Below are 25,777 nucleotides of genomic sequence, written 5' to 3'. Positions count from 1 at the left end.
AGCCAGGCAAAATCATATTGTCTGGACTGAGTACAAACGGTGTGATTTCCCTGATATAAAATTCTAGCGAATGCAAAGGAACTTATCGAGTAGTAGAAAGCCATCGATGGTTGCCTGGGGGCGGGTGGAGGGAGGCAGGCGTGACAGGAAGACAGGAGGAAGTCGGGAAGCGTGGTAACCCATGTCGGGGTGTTTGTGACACCAGCACCCCCACCAAGAGAGCGAGTGTATGAGGACACGGACACTCTCAGCCTGGCTTACTGTTCTTCAACTGTGCCTTCATAAAGGTGTAAAAACAAGGCCATCAGACGGAGCGAAACAAATGTAACACAGTCCATTTAGATAAAAACACAAGGCTGCAGAGCTGCACACAGACAGCTGAACATGCTGGAAAGAGAATCCACAACATCTGCTGATACCAGTTCTTCCGCAAGAGGAGGAGGAAGTTACAAGTCCGCGTTGCTTGAATTCAGGGAAGTGGGCCTGGCATTACATTCCCCTCAGCAAAAGGAATGAGCTTAAAGCAGGCACCAGAAACCAAAGAATCGAACAGGACCTGTTCAGAGGAGAGGTCTTGCGTTTCTGGAAGGGCCCAAAGCAAGGCCGGCTGCAGGGGCTCTGCAGGGGTTCTGCAGGGGATGGGGGAAGAGCCCCCCCAGGGTAGAAACAGGAGGGGCAGCTCCTGCTGGGAGGTGCAGTGCAGAAGTGGAGAGGCAGGTGTGCAGGCTGGGGGGGCTGTCAGGGGCTCAAAGGTTGACCGGCCAGAGGGCTGTCTATCATTACACTGTGTGTGCCCGAGGAGGTACCAGAAAACCTCAGGGAAACCAGCAGAAGCCAAAAACCCGAGGCCTGTAAGCGGAGGATGCACTGAAGGGCGAGGCTGGCGGCAGCCACTCCTCAGGCCCGGCTAGAAACCCCTCCAAGAGCAGGCGAGCACTGGAAGCAGCCCCCTTCCAGGGCAGTCGTAAGGTGAGGTCTTCATTCGGGGTGGGCATCTGCCGCCCTCCCTTCTCACTTCTTCAGGGAACAGATGAGGGTGAAACGTGATTTCCAGGTCAAAGCAAAGGGGGGGCCCCAGATGTCTCGATCTACGCTGTGAATTCGCTGGTTCTGTGTTAATGAATCCTTCTAAAGAAATGTCCTTTCCCTCTAAAGGCAGCTCCCCAAATCTTGCCTATCCTTTGCTGTAGAAAAAAGTCCCCATGGCCCTAAGAATGTACGATGAGGAAAAGATTTCTGAACTTTTAAAAGTCGGATGGGTGTTTTGAGTTTTTATATATATATGTATAAATTTATATATATATTATATAAATATTGTATATGATGTATATTATATAAGTATTATACATGGTACATATAAATGATATATGATATACATGATATACAAGTTTATATATAAGATATACAGATGGCCAACAGGTGCATGAAAAAATGCTCAGCATCACTAATTATTAGAGAAATGCAAGTCAAAACTACATTGAGGTATCACCTCATACCTATGGGAATGGCCATCATTAACAAGTCAACAAATAAATGCTGGAGAGGAGGCTTGGAGAAAAGGGAACCCTCTTACACTGGTAGGGGGAATATAAATTGGTGCAGGAGTTCCCATCGTGGCGCAGTGGTTAATGAATCCGACTAGGAACCATGGGGTGTCGGGTTCGATCCCTGGCCTTGCTCAGTGGATTAAGGATCCAGCATTGCCGTGAGCAGCGGTGTGGGTCGCAGACGCAGCTCGGATCCCACGTTGCTGTGGCTCTGGTGTAGGCCGGTGGCAACAGCTCCGATTGGACCCCTAGCCTGGGAACCTCCATATGCCGTGGGAGCGGCCCAAGAAATGGCCAAAAAAAGACCAAAAAAAAAAAAAAATGGTGCAGCCACTATGGAAAACAGTACAGAGGTTCCTCAGAAAACTATACACAGAAATGCCATATGACCCCTAGCCTGGGAACCTCCATATGCCTCGGGAGCAGCCCTCAAAAGGCAAAAAGACAGAAAGACAGACAGACAGAAAGACAGAAAGAAAGAAAGAAAGAAAATTTAAAAATATAATAAAATAAAGTCTGATGGTGTCTTCAGTCCTTTGACTTGACTAAGTCATCACTGAAATCTAAGTACGTCATTTAAAACTACCACCAGATTCAAAGCTTCTAAGGCCGGGTCCTTGACCTGGGCAGCACCAAAGCTGAGTAACTCCATGAGGGCACAGGAGCTCAGCCCTGCATGACAGGATGCTCGGCAGCAGCCCTGCCCTCCATCCTCTAGGTGCCAATGACACCCCTTCCGCAGGTGTAATAGCCAGAAAGGCCTGCCGACATTGTCCAGGGTCCCCGGGAGCAAAACCGCCCCAGTGGAGGACCCCCGAGCTAAGGTATAGTCCAACTGAGATGGAAATTCCACCCCAGCCACACACTCCGTGCTATGAACAAAGCCGGAGGGGATTTAAAGATGACAGACAGTGGGCGTGAAGGGCTGGCCGCCCTGCGCTTGCGTCCCGGTCCTCCAGGGACGAAGCCCATCACGTAAAGGCAGCCCCCTTCCCAGACCCCACACCTGTCCAGTGCAGCCTTTTGAGCATGTTCCCCACTGCTCACAGGACCCTGAATACTCCCTACTCAGCGAGCTCCTCCAGAGTCACAGTTTGCTGCCCGAAAGGGCAGTTTCTCCATTGTGCAGAGCTAAGTACTTCCCACGTGGCTCCACCGCGACACCTGCACCCAATCCATCACGACCCTGATTTCACAGAGAAGGACCCTGAAGCACAACGCTCAACAGCCTCGCCTTCCTCCCCATCTCCCCACCTGTCCCGCTCCCGGAGAGGACGGCAGGCAAGGCTCCCCAAATCACCCCTCCCCATCTGGCAAGCTCAAGCACAGAGACAAGTTCTGAGCGGAGGGAAATCTCGAGAGACAGAAAGGAGAGGAGCAGCTGCCTGCGGCTGGGAGGGAGGAGCAGTGGGAGACACGGGTCTTCCTGGGGCGTGAAAGTGGTCAACCGGGATGATGGTGATGACTGCACCGCGTGGGAAAGTTACGAAAAATCACTCAACTGGGAGTTCCTGTCGTGGCGCAGCGGAAACAAATCCCACTAGGAACCGTGAGGTTGCGGGTTCGATCCCTGGCCTCCCTCAGTGGGTTAAGGATCCAGTGTTGCCATGAGCTGTGGTGTAGGTCAAGATGCGGCTCATATCCCACACTGCTGTGGCTGTGGCATAGGCGGGTGGCTACAGCTTTGATTCGACCCCTAGCCTGGGAACCTCCTGATGCCGCAGGTGCGGCCCTAAAAAGACAAAAAATAAAAAAATTTTTTTAATTAAAAAAATAAAATCACTGAACTGTACACTTAGAATGGCTGCTTGTACGGTATGTAATTTATACCTCAATAACGTTCCCAAAAATCAACTGGATCTTTCTTTTTTTTTTTCTTTTGTCTTTTTAGGGCAGCACTCGCAGCATATGGAGATTCCCAGGCTAGGGATCAAATTGGAGCTGCAGCTGCCGGCATACGCCACAGCCAAAGCCACTCCGGATCTGAAGCGCATCTGCGACCTACACCACAGCTCACAGTAACGCTGGATCCTTAACCCACTGAGCGAGGTCAGGGGTCGAACCTGAGTCCTCATGGATACTAGTTGAGTTTGTTACTACTGAGCCACAAGAGGAACTCCTCAGCTGGCTCTTAAGTGGGATGTAGAGTTCTGTGTTAAACTAATCACCACACTCGGCCAACCACAGCAATCCCAAGGCAAAAACCCACACCTATGGCAAACCAGAACGAAACAAAGCATCACGGAGCTTTGAGAAGGAGTGACGACAGCCCAACCCGAATCCACAATGTGTCCAACTCAGTCCTTGAGCTGCAGAACCACCAGACTGCCCGGCAGTGTGGACAGAGAGAAATCCCACTCTGATGAACATCTGGGCCACCAGAAACTCATACAGGAAAATACATTTGTTGTCCAAATATAGAACATTCAATAGAAAAGCAAACACGACAGGAAATTCAAGAAGGTTGAACATTTACTTTTAGAAAGCAAACTATGAATCAAGCCCCAACTTCCCTTAAAGCCAACACCACACGGAAACATGGGACCTCCACTTAACTCCCCTATGGTGTCAGGAAATGAGAAAATTCAAATGCACAACAGTGGAGACCCTATTGTGGCTCAGCCGAAACAAACCCAGCCAGTATCCATGAGGACACAGGTTTGATCCCTGGCCTCCCTCAGGGGGTTAAGGATCCGGCATTGCCGTGAGCTATGGTGTAGGTCACAGATGTGGCTCAGATGTGGCGTTACTGTGGCTGTGGTGTAGGCGGGCAGCTACAGCTCCGATGGGACCCCTGGCCTGGGAACTTCCATATGCTGCAGGTGCAGCCCTAGAAAAAGTGCAAAAAAAAAAAAAGGTGAAAATATACAGCCTCTGATTTCAACTAACTTCTGAAAAACACACAAGGATGATTAAAAAAATTACAGATGGAACGGGAAACTATCTACTGGGTGGATATGAGCTGTACTGACTAAGAGAAAAAGGAAATATTTCCATGAGCTAATCTTATTCTATATTTAGTCTGAGTATACCAATGTCGCTAACCAGGGTTATATAACCTAGCTCACTTCAAATCTCCAATTATAAAGCTTCACATACAATTATTTGAACTACCATTGATTTTTATTTCCGTAGAAACAATGAAGAAAGCTAATTTTAATAACCAGAGCTTCCCAAGGAGACGTCACTGCCCTCCTTGATAGAAATTACCCAAGCGGTAACTCACGACCCGACCAGCTCCATTTGTTTCTGCGTTTTCCCTCCAAGGTTACCATGCAGGGAGACAGACTGGCCCAGCGGGCTCTGACCACTTGGCCCTCCTGTTCCCCTACACGCCCCTGCTCCGTGCTGCCGCGCCCCCAATCCCCAGAAAGTACCCGGACCTCTGCACTCCGTGAGTCCCTGAGGTGTGCTTTTAGGAAATAAAATCGACGTTTGCGTCCACCTCTGTGAATAGTCTCGGAGCAGGGCTATTCTCCCACACCTCTCAATGTTACTTAGGGTGATTTGGCTGTCAAATAACCAAATGAATACTTATTAGCAAAGTGTCAACAACAAAGAAGAAGATTCCCGTCCAGGGTGAAGGCGCCTCACCAGTGTCCAGGAGACCTACTTGCAATAAGAGGTCAGGACCTGGACAAGGCTCAAGGGATCTGGCTCAAAGCAAAATACTTGGGGAATTTCTCCCTCCTCTGGTGGCTCAGCCGAGCAGATGAAGTACATTCCCAGACTCTCGTTAGCCCCACCCTTGTTACAGGAGCTTAAATGCACTGCCCTCTGGGGAGCAGAGACAAAGGTGCATCTGGAGATGTTAAAAAGTCCACTTTCGGAGTTCCCGTGGTAGCTCAGCGGCAATGAACTCAACTGGTATCCATGAGGACACAGGTTCGATCCCCAGCCTCGCTCAGTGGGTTAAGGATCTGGCGTTGCTGCGGCTGTGGTTAGGCCAGCAGCTGCAGCTTGATTCGACCCCGTGCCTGGGAACCTCCATATGCTGCGGTGCAGCCCTAAAAAAGACCAAAAAAGAGTCTACTTCCTGCTTCTCCTCTCTTCAGGAGGTGCCTTCTGAACATGACCGTAAAGAGAAACAATCTTTTTTTTTTTAGGGGGAAAATAAATACATGAGTTTTCCAAAGGACACGTGAAGGTCAATGTGGATCCTGATGAGCGTTAATGCGGTGTGGCCCCAGCGCCCGGATGGCCTGGACAGGTGGCCAAGCAGTTCAGCTGCAGGCTTCCGAGGGCACTGGCCTCGTTGCCCTGCGCACGCAAAGCTACCCTGCGAACTCGGTGTCTGCACAGGGAAAACCAACGTGAACACCAAAAATCATACACAAAGACCAAAGCGAACACACCAATCGCTCGCTCGTGTGGAAACCGTGGAATTGCCTGCGGCTGCCGTTCAGTGTCATGAAAACCAAACCTTCAGCCATTCTCAGCAAAGGAGCTCAGCCGAGGACCTGAAGTTTGGAGGTGAGCCTCTTTCTCACCTCCACAGCCCACAATGTGGTCTGGGCTGTGAATAAATTGTTGTATCTATTTACTCCCTGTAACACCCGTGATACATCAACGAAAACGACAGTTTTCTCCTTTAAAAGGGCCTCTAATGTGAAATGCAAAAAAAAAAAAAAAAGATTTAATAATTACCATGATGGATGAAATACGTCTCTGGAAAGAAACAACAGCAAATAAAGAGCCGGGCTGAAGGCACAACCCAGCTCCAGCGCTTTCTCTTATCTTCAAAAGTCTGAATAACTTCTTCAACAAAAAGCCTGGTTCTTGAGAGCCCCGAGGGCATCCATCAATGAAAGCACTTGATTTATAAACAGAATTAAGTGATTATGAAAACACCCCGGCTTCGTGAAATGCTTCAAAAGCACAGCATTGCTCCAAAGTTTCCTTGTGCACCTGCAGCTGAGATATGTGTCATCTGGTTCTGAAACACAAATATTGTTTCAGCTCTCAAAGCACACAAAATCCAGGAGGTGCCAAATGTGCCCAGCACCCTGTCATTGCATGTTCTTTCTTCCTCATATCACATCACTGACAGCTGTGCCTCTGGAGGGACGGCCCATCTTTAAGCTGGCAGACCTCAGTCACTGAACACATGCACACACCATGGCACCTGAAGCCAGAGGGCAAGGGCGCAGGAGTGCCCCCCTGAGACCTCCATATCACCCCTTCTCATCACCTCTAGGGGCCTTGCCAGTGATCTCTAGAGATTTTTCTCTGCACATCAGTCCAGTAAAAATGTTTTAAGCATTAACCCCAATTCATGCAACGTATTCACTGCAGCTCTAAATGCTCAACCAACATTATATGCATCTTTCACGGACCAGACCCAGACACTGTGTAACCATTAAATCAAAAAACCAAATACATGGCCCACTTCGGTTTCTTCCTGCACAGCAGTACCTCGCACTGCGCACCTACCAGAGCCCCCTGGGAGCCCACTTTGGGAATTAAAACCTGAGACAGGGCATTTCTGCCCCCCTCTGCCCCAGCTAAATGCGGAGTCTATGCGGTTCAAGGAAATGTCCTCTGAGGCAAGAGTCAGTCCCACAGGCCTCTCCTGCTCTCAGCTGCTCTGCAAGCATTGAGGTCACGAATTCTTATGTTCACCAACTTCTGAGCAAGGAGTCCCTCCATCGCTGTTTCTCTTGGCAAGGCTTCCTGAAGAATGACGCTCCACGCATCCCTGGAAATGGCCAGAACGGGCACGAAACCACCGTGCATCTTAGACATACAAACCCAACGGGAGATTTTTTTTTTTCATGGTCAAATTAGGAATAAAACCAAAGCGTGTCTCACAAGACCGACCTGTGACCGTGAGGTCTGGCAACCAATGTTTTTAAGGTGGTAACGGTGAAAGCTTGAGTCTTTACCAACACAGAGCTGGCATTCAAGTTTCAAGGGATTAAAATGCCTGGTGAGATTCCGGTGGAGAAAGAACCTAAGGCAAGGCCCCAAGTCTAATCTGTCCTGGAAATGAATCAAACGGGAGAGACATCAATTCTTGGCTTGGCTGCTTTTGTGCAACACAACCTGAAACTCAGCAACCACCTGGAACTTTGGAGATGTTGAGAATCGCAGGTGCAGGTGTTGGTGCACTGGTGCTACACATGTCTGCATCACGTGAACTTGCCAAGGGCCCTCCACTCTCTCATTCCTCATCTCCAAACAGATGCCAAGATACAAGGGTACCTGGAAAGGCAGCGCTAACCCGGCTCAGACTAAGGGGCACCCACAATGCACTAGGAACAAAAAGCAGTGCTCTGGGAGTTCCCGTCATGGCTCAGTGGAAATGAACCCAACTAGTATCCATGAGGACTGAGATTCAATCCCTGGCCTCGCTCATGGGTTATGGATCTGGTGTCACCACAGGCTGCGGTGTAGGTCTCAGATGCGGCTCGGATCTGGCGTTGCTGTGGCTGTGGGACAGGCTGGCAGCCAAAGCTCTGATGTGAACCCTAGCCTGGGAATTTCCATATGCTGCAGGTGTGGCCCGAAAAAAAAAAAATGAAAAAAAAAAAGAAAAAGCAGTGTTCGGTTACACAGAATTTTCTCCAGTTCTTAATGATGATTTATAAGGTCTTACCATTTTAAAGTATGTGTTTTTGCTGATAAATAAAATGGCACCATTACAGGAAGCTTCCTTTATCCAAATTTCCATCGGGAAGTCCAAACAAGCAGAAATGCTGGCAGAACTGGATTCCAAAGCCCGATGACAAGGGGCAGGTCTGTAAGGAAGCACTGCGCGTGCGGCTCTCCGGAAGGGGACAGGGTCCCTCCGGCCTTGCGCTAACGGGGACGCGGCTGGGCATCCCAATCTCCGCAGACCCGGGGAAAGTCTTCAATGCCTCGGAGAAGGAAGCTGAGCAGGTGGGAGGGGTGGTGACCTCACCTCCCTCTGCCTCTCTATCCTCCCCAGGCCTTGGTGGCAAGTGTCCCCAAAAGGAAAGTGGTCAGGGCTGGCTCTGCGGGGTCACGCTCTGGGTTCCAGGCTCAAGAGAAGGAGGCAAAGGGAATGCGTCTGTTTGCTTTTAAGCACTTGCAGTGACATCTCCCACCATAGGAAAAAATGACAGGAATTCAAGGCAGAGACACCCTCTGCAAGAATAAACACTGCGAATTTTGCCGTGGGCATCGTCTCTGCTTATTTTACGGGGTCTCATGAGACTGGGAAACTACACCACTCGGAAGAATTATTCAGAGGCACCCCCACAGCCCAAAGCATCTGCTGAAGTGCTGATTTTTTAGGTAAAACAGACAACGAACGTAGCAATGTTAACTTGAATCTTGCTTATTTCGACCACGGGTAAAACAACAAAGCATGGAGTATAATTTAAACAAACTCGTGGTTAATATAAAACCCACCCTCATTCTTAACCTACAAAAGTCTTAAAAAGAAAAATAAGAAAAGCCTCCACAACATTTCAGCAGCGTCCCTTTTCCAAACTGCAATGCTCACACCTGAAGAGAGGCCTCCAGACCAGCTCATCAGGCGGTTCCCGCTACCTGGGAGGGCACAGGTGTGACCACTTGACACAAGCAGGTGGACCCCCCCGAGGCAGGACGCAAGAGGCCAAAGGGCCCGGTGAAGGAGTCTCTGGAGAACACACCATTTCTTATCCGACCCCAAAGAGTGACATTACGACCCAAGGTAAAATGCAGGTGAACAACCACTTGGCGACACAGGTATCAGAACGTATTTCTACAACAAATGAAGGCAGACACGACTGGATGTTTCCAGCCTGCTTTATGGTCTCATTATAACGCTGCTGGGAAAACCACGCCTCCGTGTGTGTCCTGTTTTTGAAGCTAAAGCCATGACTCTGTCACCTACGGGTGTGTTTTACATGTTGACTGTGTGTCCAGTCCTGTAGGGAAAGGTTTGAGCAACAGTCTCTCAAAGGGCATCCAAAAATGTCCTGTAACAGGCACAGACAATGAATCCATCTTAGGCCGCCCCAAAAAGACCCCTAATCACTTTTTCACGAGGACTTCTGACAAGTATTAAGAAGCTGTGAGCTTGGCTTTTCCTGCTTTTGATAATACCCACAGTGCAAAGTCAGGCCAAGGAAGGCACGCTGGCCCAAATGTGCTGAAGTATGAAATGCACGTGTCCAGGAACGCGCTGGAAGGGGGGGCGTTCACTACTGGGCATTGCATCCCAAGGTCAAATGGGATCATCAACACCAGGCAAGCAGGGGTGGCAGGGAGGTGTCCCGGGTAGCGGCCGGGGGAGGGGGGAGGGGAGGGCTAGCACCTCAGAGGCAATGGATTTCAGCTGTCCTGTGTCCTGATTATGGTGATGGTTACAGAAGTTTAAGCAGGCTGAAAGTCACAGCTTATCATAATTCCTAAACTATACAGAAAGACTATATGTGTATGTATAACATATACAATGTGTATAAATACACAGCATGAGTGTGTGTGTGTGTTTGTGTGTGTGTGTATGCCAGCCCTGAAACTTAAGGGGAAAAAGAGAAAAACAAGCAAGCAATTGCTTACTATTTACCCTACCTAATGAAGATGTTATTATTATGATTATTGGATATTTCCACACCCAATTCCCAACTTCAGACTAGAGCAAAACATAAGCATGTTGGCCTCCAAGCAAGATAATAATCCTCTCTTAATACGAAGCTGAGAAATTTTATTTTCTCTCTCTCAGTGAGAAAACTAACCCTAGAAAAGGCGAATGCTTCGCTTAAAGACACACAGAGCGCATGGTGAGCCGGCGGCTGCGACGACTTCCCGTGAGCACCGGGAGCCCACGAGGCCCCGCACCAGGCTGGGCTGGCGTTCCTCTGGGGGTCCCAGGACACAGGGCCGCGGGCTCCACAGCAGGACCTGACTCAGGGTGCCAGGGGCGCCCCTCCTTGTTAGAGGGCCCCAGCTGTTCACGCATCGACTGGTCGCGGGCGGGGAAGCTGAGACTGAAACAGCACCCAGACTCCTACCCGCGGCAAACACCTCCCACGCAGACTCCCCCCCACCCTCCCGATCGCCCCGCGAGGCGGTGGGATCACCCCAAATCCAGGTTAACCGATATTTCTCTGGGCCCAGGGAGGGTCTGAAAACAGGAGACAGGTGCTGGGGTTTCCCCTGATAAATACCCAAGTCCCAAGAAGCTGAGCCAAAGTGAGACCCGGGAAACCTGCAATGACTTCAGCAAAACCAACAGGAAGCAGCCCGCGCAGGTGTGCGAGCACCGGGCTCTAAAACACAGAGCCCGAGCCCAGACGAACCCCCCCGCCCCGCCCCCCCGCGCTCCCCCCCTCCGCTCCCCCAGCCCCGCCCGTGGGCCCAGGTTCCACTGTTCCTCAAAGTCTGGCCACTTCCCACCTCCTCCTTTCCTTCCTCCTCTGAGTCGCTCTGTTGTCATTTACTTCCAAATGCACCCCAACATGGGCGTCAGGGGCGGTGATAAGTACAGAACTGGATTCAGATCCTTTCGTACCACCCACCTGCCCACGGAACTTGCTCCAAACAGGGCTGTATAGGTGACAGTGTAATTCAGGGCTGGTGTCCCCATCCTGGCACCACTGGCACGTGGGGCCTGTCCCGTGCACTTTGGAATGTTAAGTGCTGTCTGTGGGGCCCAGCAGATGCCAGGGACATCACCAGTTGCCCATTCCCCACCCCGCCCCTCCTCTCCCCTCCCCCCAAACTTGTACCACGGGACTTCTCCAGACCTTGCCAAAGGCCCCTTGACGGTGGGGGGCAAAACTGCCCTGACGACCAGGAGGTGGCTACAGGCCCCAGAGTTCAAGGCTCACCATACTGTTTGGATACACAGCCGTGTCCTCCGCCTTCATCTCTAGGCTTTCGTTTCTCCTGAGGCTGCGGGTCCTGCCCTTCCCTTCCCGGTGGCCCCGAACCCACCACAGCCATGGAAACGGTGCCCAACTTCCTCCCTAAGACAAAAGGAATCAACTCCTGTTTTCAAAGGTTTCGTGTTTCGGTTTGGCTTGGTTTTTCGGCCTGGCCAGCGCCCTGCGGAAATTCCCAGGCCAGGGATCAAACCCATGCCACTGCTGTAACCAGAGCCACAGCGGTGCCAAGGCTCCATCCTTAACCTGCTGGGCCACAAGGGAACGGCCGCTTCCAGGCTGCGATGTGCTCCAATTTCAGTTTTCAATGGCTTCCGGGTCGCATCTGCCGTCTTCACCGAGGCGGCAGAGTCTCAAAACATACGTGAGAGCGGCGACGATCACAGTCGACCCACCGCAGCCAGGCGCGCGCCCGCCTTGGGTACCGTCCCCACTCCGCGGCCCGGGAGCACACTCCTTAATGACCGCACTTCTCCCTGGAGGTTTTCAGCTCCCGTTCTCAGAGGAGGCTGTGTTTCTCTCATGATGACCCTGCCCCTTCCCACATTCCAGCTTTTATTTTGGTTCTGCTGGGTCCCTCTGCCAATGCGGCCGGGGCCATCCATCTGGTCAAGCCGCACGCAAAGGATGCAGAGGCGGGAAGGGCCAAGGAGGGCAAGACCGAGGGGACCCCGCACATCCAGCCGTGGCTCCAGAGGCCAGTGGCTTCCTCCTCTCGAAAAAGAAAAATAGCTACGGGAAAAAAAAAAAGTTTATCTTTCCAACTTAAAAAATGTTTACAAAAGGACCTGAGTCTTGCTTCCTGATTGAAACTATTTTTGCAACAGCTCGAGTAGTGAAAGAGTAACAGCTTATAGGATGTCACGTCTTTTTGTTTGTTTTCAGGGAGAAAAAGGAGGGAAATGCAAGGTATGGGGACACCACTCCGGGACAGTGTCGCCTCACAGGGCAGGGCAGGGGTGTGTGTCCTCTGCCCCAGGCTGGGCCTGGCAACCTCACATGGTGGGGGGTGGGGGTGGGGGGCAGTTCCAGGGAGAGGGTGAGGGGTCCTCCCCCCAACAGTAACTGAGGGGGATCCGAATTCCTGACCCTCCAGACCTCCCTCTGCAGGAACCCACTTCCTGCCTCTGGAAAAGAATCGTGGACACCCCCCAAAGACGGACACGTCACAAGGAACCAGCCTGAGAACCAGCAAGAGTGGTATCAGGCAGAAGGGGCATCTGGGAAGTCACCTCTCGCAGAGGTAAAATTCCCCCTTCCTCCTTTACAAGTAAAATTTCAAACCCGTTGCTATAAAAAAGTACAAAAGACTATGCAAAGAACACATCAATTAAGTAATAAAAATAACATCCTGACTCAGGGACCGGTGTGCAGGAAACGGCCAGCACTCAGCCACTTTTTAAAAATCCTTTGACTATTGTGAAGTCTCACTTCGTTGGAAGGATTTCTTACCAGGCTTTTCGTACAGAAGATTTTGGCCCCGGGAGGTTAAGCCTTACATTTCGGCCACGAACTTGGGCAGGGGGAGTGAGGTACCCACAGTGAGTAAGGGTCTCAAGGTTATCAGCTACGGCCTCTCAATCTCCCACACGGGGTCTCCTGAGGCTGACATCTTGGGGTCCTTGCATCCCATGGGATGATCACGACACAGGCAGGACACTCAGAGAATGGCTGTGCTACCTTTGAGATCCGGAAACTGAGACACGGAGGCGATAAATATCCCATCCGAGGGTCAATACGCAGTGAGACCTCAGCTTAGGGTTCTGGTTTTCTAACTGACAAGGGATCCAGGAGTTCCCCCTGTGGCACAGGGAGTTAAGAATCCAGCTGCAGTAGCTCAGGTCGCTGAGGAGGCACAGCTTTGACCCCTGACCGGGCACAGCGGGTTAAAGGATCTGGCATTGCTGCACCTGCAGCATAGGATGAAGCTGTGGCTGGATTCAATCCCTGGCCCAGGAACAGCCACATGCTACGGGTACGGCCACGTTAAAAAAAGATCCTCAAGATTAAAAACACCTTGATCTAAAACCACAGCTGTAGATCTCACTGAAATTCACTCAAATCACTTTCCTAGGTTAATTGCTGGCTGAAATGGGTCTTTGCTTCTTTTTATTTATCTTTTTTTTAAATCTGGCTCTGCCCACAAGCAGTTCCCAGGCCAGGGATCAAACCTGTGCCACATCGGTGACAACGCAAGATCCTTAACCTGCTCAGCCACAAAGGAGCTCCATTTGTTTCTTTTTTTTAAAGGTCTACCTGTTAAGTTATTTAAAACTCTTATAGCCTCTCCCCTCCCCAACAAAAAGTAGATTGACTCTACCCTTTTCTTTATCAACACCTACTTGCAGTAACTATGGAATATCACCTTCCAATAGAGCTTTCTGCAAGTTCTGCACTGTCCAGTATGGTGTCCACTAGCTACATGCATCTAGTGACACGAGCACTGAAAAGGAATGCTTGACTGCAATAAGGACAGAATTGCCACTGAATTTTAATTAACTTGAATCTAAATATGCGCATGTGGCTAGTGGTTACCAAACTAGACAACTGAGCAATAGATGAAAACAGTCCTTCCACTGTGGTTGACATTTCATGATTTCTGTTGACACACGTCTAGATGTACCTATAGATTTCAATGTAGAATCTTGTGTGTGGGAGAGAGAAAGTAAGTGAGTGTGTGTGTGTGTGTGTGTGTGTGTACTTTAACTTGTCCCCAAATGGGGAAACTCATACTACAAAGGCAGGAAGGCAAAAAATAAAACCCCACCAAGCTTAAGCCCTGGGCTTTTGGAATCAGACAATCCTCTCTCCACCATATATGAGCAAGTCAGTGTCCTCTGCCACAGTGGAAATAATAATTGCTGCACGGAGGGCGTTAAGTGCCTGTAAAATCCTCGGTGCATGACATCCAAGTAGTTTGGACAATTACTCCATTTGCACAATAGCAGCAACTAAAATTCACAGGTGGCTTTGTAGTTTGCAAAAAAATTACACAGATGTTCCCTCCCTCTGTCCGCGGACTACCCAATGAGAACCACGATTTCAGTTCCCTTTTATTTTCACACATATAGACAATGACACTCAGGAAAGTTTCAAGACATCAAGGTCAAGGGTAGAGCAAAACAGGGAGCTCCCTTTCACTCTGCAGGCCAATTGGGAACAAAGGCTGCTTTTCTAGCAAAGCATTAAGTGTCCCAATGGAGTTGGACTCAGGGGCTCTATTCCTCTACCTGCAAGCGACCAAAGAACCCCTAAGAGCCCACCCAGGCAGCGTCAGGACGCCATCACATAGGATGAGAAACTGAGGCTCCGATTGTTAGGTGAGAGTCGAGATCACGCCATTAAAACACCCAAACTTTCTGGAGGAGTGACCTTTGGGAGATTTATGGGTCAAGGTGTGACATTTAAATGAGGGTGTTAACAATTTCTGGACTGGCTAAGCCCCAGAAGAAAGCACAAGAGCCAACCTGGGAAGATTCAGTGAAACACGCTCTGCTACGCACACCACCAAATAAAATACCTCTGCTACGCACACCACCAAATAAAATACCTAACTCCTCCGTTTCTGTCCAGATTCACTTAAGATCTGGAATACCTTTAAGGGGCCATTTTACTAAGTGGTCAAGTGATGAATTTCAACTTTTATCCCTGGATTAGTTATCCAGCTGGGGCAGTTTTCCACGAAAGTCTGTAGTACATATAAAATATTAAGATCTCTTAAGATCAAAGCGGTATCTCCATGTCTCAACCTTTCCATAATCAACCCCCCCCCGCCCCCATCGCGTCTTTTCTCGGAATGACTAGTGGCAAACTTTTCAAAAAATTGTCAAGGGCCATTTGCTACCCCGAGGCCACCGTTCGGGACCTCAGCGGGGCGCTCCCCTCCCCCCTTTAGGTTGGACTCTGGCCCCGCCCCTTCCAGGTTAAACCAGGGACTCGGGCGGCGCGTCTGGAGAGAAAAACATCCACAAGTCAGGTCAAGCCACAGACGACAATGCAAAGCAGAAAGAGTGGCAGATGTACTAGGGAATGGGGTTTTGTCTCTTTGGGGACGCCGCGCTACAGCATAACCGGTAGGAAAAACACCACCACCACCGCCTCCGACTCGAACTTTGTGGAATTTCCAATGCAGTTGGCTCAGAGAATGCGAGGCGGTGCTTAGAACCAGCCCCGGCCCGGGCCTGACCGCGCACGGGCGACGCACGTGAAGTCCAGGCCCTATCCCAGAGCCCGCGGGCCTCTAGCGACCCCCCAACTGTCACACCCCCGGCCTCCGAAGGCGTGCCCCATTCCGTTCCAAGCACCAGGCCCAGGGAGCAAGGTACCCCTGGGGAGCAGGGCGCGGGACGCGGATCTGGGGGCACTCCTCCCCCGAGCCAGGAAGCAACAGGTCTGCAGCCTCCCCAGGCCGCGCTGTGCAGCCCCCGCCTGACCAGCGGCGTCCCCCACCCACCGAAGTCTGCTCCAGCCTGCTCCCCCCGCTCGGGCCCGGCGGCTCCCGACTTCCTTGACAGTTTTTGCGCCTCGGAAACTGAGCAACCACGGGCCCGCGCCTCCTCGCCCGCCACTCACTGCGCTGCGCGCCGCCGCGCTTCCCCCAGGTCCCGGGCGGGCCGGCCCGCGCCCGGGGATGAATGGGGCTCCCCTCCCCCACGGGGGATCCCGCGGCGGCGCAGGTTCGCCCAGCCAGCCCTGGGATCTGCAGACAAAGGGGCTCCGGGGAACAAGTCGAGCGCTTCCCCAAACTTACCGGCCGCCTCCCCCTCCCCAAAACAAAGGAGCCCCCAGCCTCGGCCCGCCCCGATGCTCCGGCACTTTGGGGAGCGGCCACATCGGGGTATTGTTCAGCCTGCAGGGAGCGCGCCGCACCCCAGCCCGAGCCCCGGGGACAGTTGGGGACCTGCTCCTCCAGAGCCCGGGCGGCGGGCGGAGCGTGCGGGCGCCCCGGGCCGCAGGCCTGACCCCGGGGGGAGGGAGTCGCCGGCCCCCGCGCGGGAGAAGTTTGCGCCCCCCCCCCGCCCGCCCGCCCGAGTCCGGCGCACTCACCTCGCTGCGAGCAGCGCAACTTGTGGCGGTGCCGCCGCTCTGAGCCTCCCTCCGGCCGGCCGTCGCCGAGCCAGGGCCGTGCCGCGGCCGAGGAGGGCCCGGCGCCCGGAGCAGCAGCGCGCCGCCCCCGGGCCGCCCCCGCCCCGCCGCCGCCGAGTCCCCGAGAGGCGCGGGCGCTGGAAAGTTTCGGGTGCCGAATGGCGGCCGAGGGCGCTGCGGCGGCGGCGGCGGGGCGGGGGCGCTGGCGGCTTCTCGCTCCCGAGCGCGGAGAGTGGGGGGGGGGGCGGGGGGGGGCTGGGGCGGGAGCGGCGGCGGCGGCGGCGGCGGGAGAGGGCGGGACGGCGGGAGGGACCGGCACGGGCAGTGACCTCCGGGGGGAGCGGCCGCCAGCGCGCCGACCCCGGCCGGGAGGACTGCCAGGGGGGCCGCCTCCGCCGCCCGGGCCGGCCCCTCCCCCCGGTCCCCCCGCCCGCACCCTCCCCCACGGCCGGGGGGAGGGGAGCCCGCGTCCCCCACGCCCCAGGGGGCCGCGTCCCAAGCCAGCCCCACCCCCACGAGGGGAAAAGGGCCCCCGGCCAGCGCTTCCCCCACAGCGTAGGGGGCGAGAGTCCGCGCCCCGACCCAGCCCCTCCCCCACGGGCTCTGGGGACGACCCGCGTCCCCATCCAGCCCCTCCCCCACGCTGGGGGACCCTGGGACCCTACGCTGTCCCTCACCCGTAGCTCTCCTCTCCCCGCCACGCCTGGGGTGGATGAGGGGAACCCGGGCCTCTCCCACTAGCTCGGAGCCCCATCCCTTTCCCTTGGCCTCCGTGGGGGCAGAAGGAGACGCGGGCCTACCCCGCCACCCAGCCCCAGTCCCAGTCCCAAACCCGGCCTTTCTCCACGGCCTGGAGGGGCTAGGGACCCAGGCCACGAGCCCCGCGGTTTCCAAGGGGGAGGGGAACTGGGCCACTGCCATGCTACCCTCCCCCACCTCAAAGCAGCAGCCTTTCAGCTGCCCTAACACAACCCCCCCCCCCCCGCAATCTGCCCTGGGGTACATCTCCCTCAAAGTCGGCGGCAGAGAGGTTACCCCAAAGGTCTCTTCCTCCTCAGAAAGTAGGGGCTCAGGTGGAGCCTCGACCTTTGCAAAATCCCTCCGGCTAAGAGCCAGAAATGCCTGGGGAGAAAGAAACTCAGACACACTGGGGTGGAGGCCAGGAGCTGGGATGTGGGGGCTCCAGGGGTTGGGGAGGGGACCCAGGCCCTCGGGTCTTCTCATCCCCGTCCCCACCCCCACCCCCACCCCAGCCGCAGGCTTCAGACCTCGGGCTTTGCAAAGTGTCTCAAGTTGGAAAGGCTTACTCGGCCCAGCCCCGGTGAACCCAAGTCCCCAGCTCTCCTTTCTCCCCCTCCAGTTTGGTGACAACTGCCCGTCACTCGCGTCCTTAATTCGCTGAAACAAATATCCGCACCCACCCCCAGCAGCTTTGGGGTCTGCTTTGAAGAAGAAGGAAGTTTGCCCCTCCCTTCGGTGTATAATGAGCTTTGCCCTAAGAGCCCAGTACACTCAGCATTTTACGCTGTAACCTCACTTGCTCCTTTCTGGGACACTGGACCATTTGTTGTACTGGTAGTGGGGGGAGGGGGCCCAAGGGAAGTTTTTAAGGGGCTGGGCCTCCAAAAAGGCGGACTAAAAATTACCTGCCAGATATTGCTGTAAACGTCAATGATGTAAAACGACTGTTGCTGCACCATTATTAGAGCACATCAATAAAAAATGCACTTACACAGTCTCCATAATTGTGAATCAGCAGAATAGATTGTGTCTTATTTTGTATCAGTTGCCATTCAAGACCCCCCGAAAGGACGTGGTGGGGCCTTTCCTTGAGCCTGCCCGTCGTTGCTCCCGGGCTTCCTGGGCTTCTGAGGACTGTTGCTGAAGTATTACATGCAATCGAAAAACCAAGGGTGCAGTAGAAAACCCGAGCGAGCTCCTGATGCAACCCTGCCCCGGTTACACGTGCTTCCCTTCCCCCAACGCCTGCTGGTGGGAGCGCTGCGTTTTTTCCGCCTGTAGGGTCACATTGTGGTTGATTGATTCTCCTTTCGCCTTGCTCAGTCATTCAGATTTGGAAAGTAAATAACAAGTTGACATCATTACAGCTCTCGGCTTTACGGGGACGCGGCCCTCGGCTACCGCACACTCTCGAGTAGCCGCGCAACCAAACCGGCCCTCTGGCTTGCCAGCCCTGCTCGTCGTTAGCTGCTTGGAAATTCCGAACTGAACCTGATGAAAAGGCCTCTTTGTAGGTTTTGATTACTTGGCAGATGCCAATCATTTAAAGTATGGGAAAGTGGTGGAAATCCTCACTGCAAACCATGACCCAATGTGACCGGTTTTTACAGCTGGTCTTCCGTAACTCATAATGCAGGGGAGCTCAGAGTCCATCTTGCCTGTTGGATCACGTCCCCATAATCCCACCGGTCTTTTTCCAAGGAAAGAGTCAAGCGCTTTTATCAGAGACCCTTAGAAGCAAGCCCTCAGGGACTTTGTAAGACTTTAGACAGGAAAAGTGACCCCCTACGTTTATCATCATAACACTGAAATTCCTCTTTCTGAATGCTAGATGGGTAGTAGGTAGGTGGTAAATTAGACTTTTATTTTATCTGTTTTGCAGATTTTTCAGCGGTGGGAGAAAGTAACAGGGGAAAACACATTAAAATAGAGCAGCAAAGGAGTTAATGCATGCTGACAAAAGCCTGCGGACTAATATGGAGACCCTGAACAGCAATGATTTCCACAGGTACCCACTGCACAGTATCTACACTCTAAAACAATTATTTTGGCTGCTGACTGGAAGGAGCTGGAATACAAGAATCTGCCTGCAACAAATGCTGTAAGTATTCCCTCTCAACAGTAGTCAAATGTTTCACTAAAAGGCAGCAGAAACCCACGCAAATATACTTGACTGATACTGGACTAAAGAGCAAAGGCATTTCAATGGAGAAAAAAATATGCTTTTTAACGAGTGATACTGGAACAACTGGATATCCACACACAAAACAAACAAAGAAATTAAGCTAGCCCAGACTGTGCTTTTCAGAGTAACTAACTTAAAATTGATTATGAGAAGTTCCCGCTGTGGCACAGTTGGTTAAGGATCGGACAGTGTCTCTGCTGTGGCTTGGGTTACTGCTGAGGCTCCGGTTCGATCCCTGTCCCGGGAACTTCCATATGCCTCCAGTTACGGCCAAAAAAATAAAATTGATCATGGGCTTAACGTGTAAAGGAAAAAGAAAAAAAACCTCCTAGAAGATTATGTAGCAGAAAATCTAGGTGACCCTGGATTTAGCAATGAATTTTTAGATATACTACTAAAAACATGATTCATGGGGGGGGAATTGATCTATTGAATGTCATTAAAATTATAAACTTTTCTGCAAAAGACACAGTTAAGATAATAAAAAGATAAAGCACAGACTGAGAGATAATATTTGTAAAATCCATATCTGATGAAGGAGTGCATCTAAAATATGCAAAGAACTCTTAAAACTCAGCAGTAAGAAAACAATCCAAAATACAAATGGGCAAAAGAAGTGAAAAAAAAAAATCTCACCAAAGGGATATACAAATGACAGGTAAGCATGTGAAAACATGCTATCCTATATCAGCAGGAAATTGAACATTAAGACGCAACATCACTAGACATTTATTAAAATGACATCACGCAGACCCAAAGACAGCACCAAGTGCTAACAGGATGTTGAGCAAAAAGGACTCGTACATTGCTGGTGGGAATGTAAAATGCTAAGACCGCTTTGGAAGACAGTGTGGCAGTTTCTTACAAAGCCAAACATAGTCTTAGCAGACAATCCAGCAACTGTGCTTCTAGGTATTTACCCAACCACGTCAGAAACTTATGTCAACACAAAAACCTGCACAGGAATGGTCAGCAGCGTTACTCATAATCACCAAACCCTTACAGCAACCAGATGTTCCTCCATAGGTGAACGGAGAAACAAACTGTGGCACATCTAGACACCAGAATATTATTCAGCCATGAAAAGAAGCAAGCTATCAAGCCATGAAAAGATGCAGAGGAACTTATTTTAAGTTTGCAGTTAGCAAACCACTGAGTGAAAGAAGCCCCCCTGAAAAGGCTACCTACTGTATGAGTGCGACTCTATGACCTCCTAGAAAAGATCAGAAAAGACCAGTGGTTGCCAGGGATTCTGGATGGGAGAGGAAGGATAAATGGGGGAACACAAGGGGCTCAGAGGGTTAAAGACCCCACGTTGTCTCCCAGAAGATGCATGTTGGATCCCTGGCCTCCCTCAGTGGGTTAAGGAGCCAGGGTTGCCGCAAGGTGCCTTGTAGGTCCAGGATGCGGCATGGGCCTGGGGTTGCTGTGGCTGTGGCCTGGGCCTCAGCTGCAGTTCTGATGCCACGCCTAGCCTGGGAACTTCCTTATGCCACAGGTGTGATGGGCAAACAAACAAACCAAAAAAGCAGGGAGCACACGGGAATTTCGGGGCAGTGAAACTTCTGTAAGATACTGCAATGGTGCATACATGACATTTTGCATTTGTCCAAACAGATAAGATAGGGACTTCCCTTCGTGGCTCAGCGGCTAACAAACCTGAGACTGGCATCCATGAGGACGCAGGTTTGATCCCTGGCGTCTCTTGGTGGGTTAAGGATCTGGCGTTACTGTGAACTGTGGTGTAGGTTCCAGGCGCGGCTCGGATCCCTCACGGCTGTGGATGTGGTGTAGGCCGGTGGCTACAGCTCCAACTGGCCCCCTAGCCTAGGAACCTCCATGTGCCACAGGTGTGGCCCGAAAAAGAGAAAGACAAAAAAAAAAAAAAAAAACAAACAGATAAGGTGGAACTGCACAACACCAAGCGTGAACACTAATGTAAACCATAGGTTTTATCTGTATTGATTCATTCATTATAATACAGCTACTAGTCCTACACAAAAAATGTTACCACTAAAAGCCATGAGTGGGGGGAGGGAAACTGGGAACTCACCGCATGATATGCTCAATTGTTCTCTACCTCTCAAACTGTTCTCTAAAACATAGTCTATTATTTTTTAAAAAGACAATAAGAAGAGGTATTAAACTTCTCCTGAGAATTACTGCCCCGTTTTCCTTGAAGCTAATATCTAATTTCACCCAGGCCTGTCTAGTTTTCAGAGGCTCCCAACACCTAGGCCGGGATCTGTTTCCATGCCTGGCTTCCTTAGAAAGGCCTGAGATTCCAGGACTGACCTGCTTGGCGCCACGATGACCGCTCCCCGACGGCTGTGAGCGAGCATTCGCCATGAGCTTCCCTTACGAAACCCACGAGCTTTGCCAACCGCACCCACAAACCTCTGGCCCATCTTCCCTCTGGGGGCTCGCTTCTAGTTTTCCCGAGGGAGCCTGGAACCGAAACTACGGGGGGGGCCCTCATTGTACAAGGTGGCAGCACGTGACCCTGCTTGGAGAAGCAAACAGGAGGGAGGCCGTCACCCACCGTGGACACAAGAGGAGGTGGGTGATGGCCTCTTCTGCTGCCCTTGACCACTTTTTTTAAAAAAGAACAATGTTAGGGGGTTAAATGTGTCCCTCCCCCTGCAAATGCATGTGTTGAAGTCCTTCGCCCCCCATCTGAGAATGTATTTGGAGAGATGGCCTTTAGAGCAGTAAATACGTGGAAGGCACTCAGTAGGGTGACCTTTCCTTATTTCATCTGACTGGTATTCTTCTAGAAAGACGAGAGGAGGATACATCCAGACGTGCACGGGGCGTCTCAGCAAGGAGACGGCCGTCCACAAGCCAAGGAGGGAGGACTCAGGAGGAACCAAACTGCCAACGCTGCCACCTCCAGCCTCCAGGACTGTGACAAAACCCATTTCTGTAACGGGGAGCACGCTGTCTGCGGCGCTTTGTCACGGCAGCTAAACAGAGTTGTTGCAGGCTTTTTTTTTTTTTTTTTCTCTTGGAATGTCACATTCAGTTCCTATCCTCTGAATACTGAAAACACCTTGCATTTGGCACAGGGTGCGTTCATGGCACAGTATGGAATTTGATCCTCCCAGTCAGCCTGGAGGGCAGGGATTTTTATATCCGGTGTTCAGAGCAGACTGGACCCAAAAGGTTAAAGCGTTAAGAGATGGGAACCTTCTTTGGTGATTTAGTGATTATACTGATTTATAATGTGTAAACACAGAAAAGAATGCACATTAGCCTACAAAGAAGCTTAGTTGTGTTAAAATACAGGCATCAAATTTTTAAAAATGTGAATGTCGTCATACCTGTGCTTCTTTCTCGCTACTTCCAATGGTAAGCTCTAGAAGGGACTGTAAGAACGTCCGTATTTCAGAGTAATGATGAGTGTAAACAAAATCTGCTTCAGCTCTAATCTGCTCTGAAAGGACATCAGACATCTATGGGGGACAAATCAGTAACCACTCAAAGATACCGCTAAGGCTTCTGTCACCTCCCCTCTAGTCATAGGTGTTGGAAATGCTAAATCCGGCTTGATGGCAGAAGTTTACTGCATCCAAGTTCACGGACCCCTGTGGTCTTTCCCTGGGACCTTCCTGCAGAGGAAGGAAGTACGAGCTGCACCCCGTGGTTCTCTGTACTCCTTCTGCCCCCCCTGGATTCATTCATGCCCCCCTCCCCGGACCCGCTCCCATGGCTCATGGGCCAGGACCCTAGGGTGAGGTGAGTTTAAAGGATGCCAAAAACTTATTCATCGAGATAAATAATAATGCCATGTTTTAAACCTCTAAATAAATGTTCCTCCAGAATGCCTCCATGATGAACAAAATGTCAAAAGGTTGTATAAAGACAGGCTCTGGGGCAGGGGGTTCTCGCTGTGGTGCATCGGGTTAAGAACCAATATAGCATCTATGAGGATGCAGGTTTGATCCCTGGCCTCACTCTGTGGATTAGGACACACACTTATGTGCGTTGCCATAAGCTGTGGTATAGGTCAGCAGCCGCAGCTCAGATTCGACACCTGGCCCTGGAACTTCCATATGCCACAGGTGCAGCTATAAAAAAAAAAAAAAGCAAAATGCCCTTTCCTGATGGAGCTTCTGTGCTAGGGCAGGAGTCGGCAGAGGACAGCTCTCATACCTGTTTTTGCACAGCCTGCAAGCCTAAGGATACATTTTTAAAAGACTGGGGAAAAATTAAAAAAATAACGATACTTTGTGACATGGAAATTATGCAAAATTTGGATTTCAGCGCCCACACATAAAGTTTTACTGCAACACCAACAGGGCCGTTCCTTTGCTTACTAACAGAGGTGAGTGGCCCAGGAAACGTGAGTTAACACTGACTCTTTGGCCTGTCACCGAAAGTGTGCTGAGCTTGTTTCTACGAGACGGAAGCACTCAAGGTTCCTCACATAACTCATTAACTTCTTCCTAGGAAATGGTGTTCCATATTATACTGTGTTTTTGAGAACTTTTCAGAAAAAGTTACACTTTTTTTTTTTTCATATTTAAGGAAAAAGAGGAAAATGATGGTGGAAAAGAAACAGTGTCTTTAGGAATCGAGCCTAACCTGTTGGTGGATGAGAATGGATTCTGGAAGCACAGAAATGCCTGGGGACAGCCACTCATGAAGAGTGGGAAGAGGCCATCGGAAGGATTTGGTGAAATTAAATATACCTTGATAGGGAAGCAGCCGGTAAGCAAAGAACCGAGGTGACGAAGTTTTCAAAGACCACCTCATCCACTGGCATAGCAACCTATGCCACAGCTGGGAAGATAGAATTGTGATCATATTCATGCAAAGTTGAATCTCATAGGCTGGTGGTTATATCGGTTTCCTCTTGCTGCTGCAACAAACCATCACACACTGAGGAGCTTAAAACACACGGCTTCTCTGACCATTCTGGAGGCCAGAAGTCCCAAGTGGGTCTCACTGGGCTCAAATCAAGGTGTTGGCAGGGCGGGTTCCTTCTGGAGGCTCCAGGGGAGAATCTCTGTCCTTGCCTTTTCCAGCGTGTAGAGGCCCATTGCCTTCCGGTCCTGTCATTCTCACATCACAATATTGCCACCTGCTTTCTTCTGCCCCACCCCCTCCATTGTCAAAGGTCATGGTCATCCGATGAGGCCAAAGGACATAATCCAGTCTAAACGTCCCATTGCAAGGTTCTAAATTGAGCCCCAGATGCAAAGTCCCTTTTGCTACAGAAGGTGGCATCTTCACAGGTTTAAGGCTGTTCAAGTATAGACCCCTCTAAGGGACCATATTCCGCTTCTTTCCCCAGTGTCCTGGCTCCTCGATTCCATAAACCCGTGGCCTTCCTAACAGGAACCAGTGGCCTCTCAAACAGTGAATAATTTCAGAGCCCACCCACCCAGCCACACCCAGAACAACAGAAAAGCTGCCTGGGTTTCCTCAAATCACCTGGAGTGGGAAAGTGTTTGATACAGTTACAAAATAACAGGAGATTATACAAAAGGCTGTGGTGCCTCCTCCCTCTCTCTTTTGGGAAGGAGATTTCACTATAAGACATTGTGTGGTTTTTTTCCTCCCTTTGTTTCCACTTCTGCATTTAGTGTTTAAAACTTGCTATAGAGCACAAGCCTGGGAGAGAGGATGATTTTATAAATAGTTGCTGCATAAAAATCACCTCCCACATAGTCAAGCTTGACACCCCACTGACAAAAGAAAATGCAGCAGGTTCAAGAAAAGCACAGGTGAAACTAATGGAGGTGGAGCATTTGCATTCTTCCCCAGGGCCTTTGTCATCAGGCCTCTTGGATGTTGTTTTTGCAGAAAGAAAGGCCACCTGATAAGATCAGACGTGTGTCACGTGCACAGACACCCCAGCCATAGTCTCCTACTTAGGCACCTAAGAGACGTGAAAATGTTGTCCCCACAGAAAGCTGAACGCTCGCAGCTTGGTGCAGAGTTGCTCCAACATGGGAACAAGCCAGACGTCCCTCAACAGATGAAGGGATTAAACTCCCCGTGACACATCCGTGCACGGGAGCACGAATGAACCCTAAAAAGGGAAGAGCGTTGGCCTGCGCCCCAACATGGATGAATGCCCACGGTGCACGGATAAGCGAGAGAAGACAGATTCAAAGGGCAGCCTTCTCTGTGACTGCATTGATACGGTTTTCCCGGAAGTGCAAAACCACCATGACCGAAAACAGACCCCTGGTTGGGCGTCCGGAAAGAGGTCGCCAGCAGAGGCCCGTGGGGACATTTTGGGGGGTAACCCAGCCGTTTTGGCCTCTTGATTTGGCTGCTGATTACCTGACTGTAAATGGTGGTCAGACCTTGAATTAGATTCTAAAAGGCTGGATTTTACTGTATGTAAATTACACCTCAGTAAAAGT

The 25,777-nt window shown here is 51.2% G+C and overlaps 1 protein-coding gene across 4 annotated transcripts in view; it reads right to left on the bottom strand.

Moving 5' to 3' along the window:
* The window catches only part of TBL1X (transducin beta like 1 X-linked), a 245,118-nt gene extending 226,675 nt beyond the window's left edge, over positions 1-18,443 (bottom strand). For 2 of the 4 annotated variants that reach the window (XM_085007108.1, XM_085007111.1), the window contains exon 1: positions 18,204-18,443. The gene's annotated coding sequence lies outside the window, so the exon portion shown is untranslated. Of the gene's footprint in view, positions 1-15,839; positions 15,993-16,432; positions 16,575-18,203 lie in introns of those variants that run through there. The other 2 variants (XM_085007110.1, XM_085007109.1) reach the window with 2 other exon arrangements.
* Positions 18,444-25,777: the final 7,334 nt, after the last annotated feature.

This window comes from Sus scrofa, chromosome X (genome assembly GCF_054392235.1).
Source record: "Sus scrofa isolate SSC_HxYL_T2T_F1_AM1 chromosome X, Sscrofa_HxYL_maternal_Yorkshire_Landrace_v2.0, whole genome shotgun sequence".
Lineage (NCBI taxonomy): Eukaryota > Metazoa > Chordata > Mammalia > Artiodactyla > Suidae > Sus > Sus scrofa.
The sequence above is the reverse complement of the archived record's forward strand: the minus strand, read 5'-3'. Positions and strand labels throughout refer to the sequence as shown.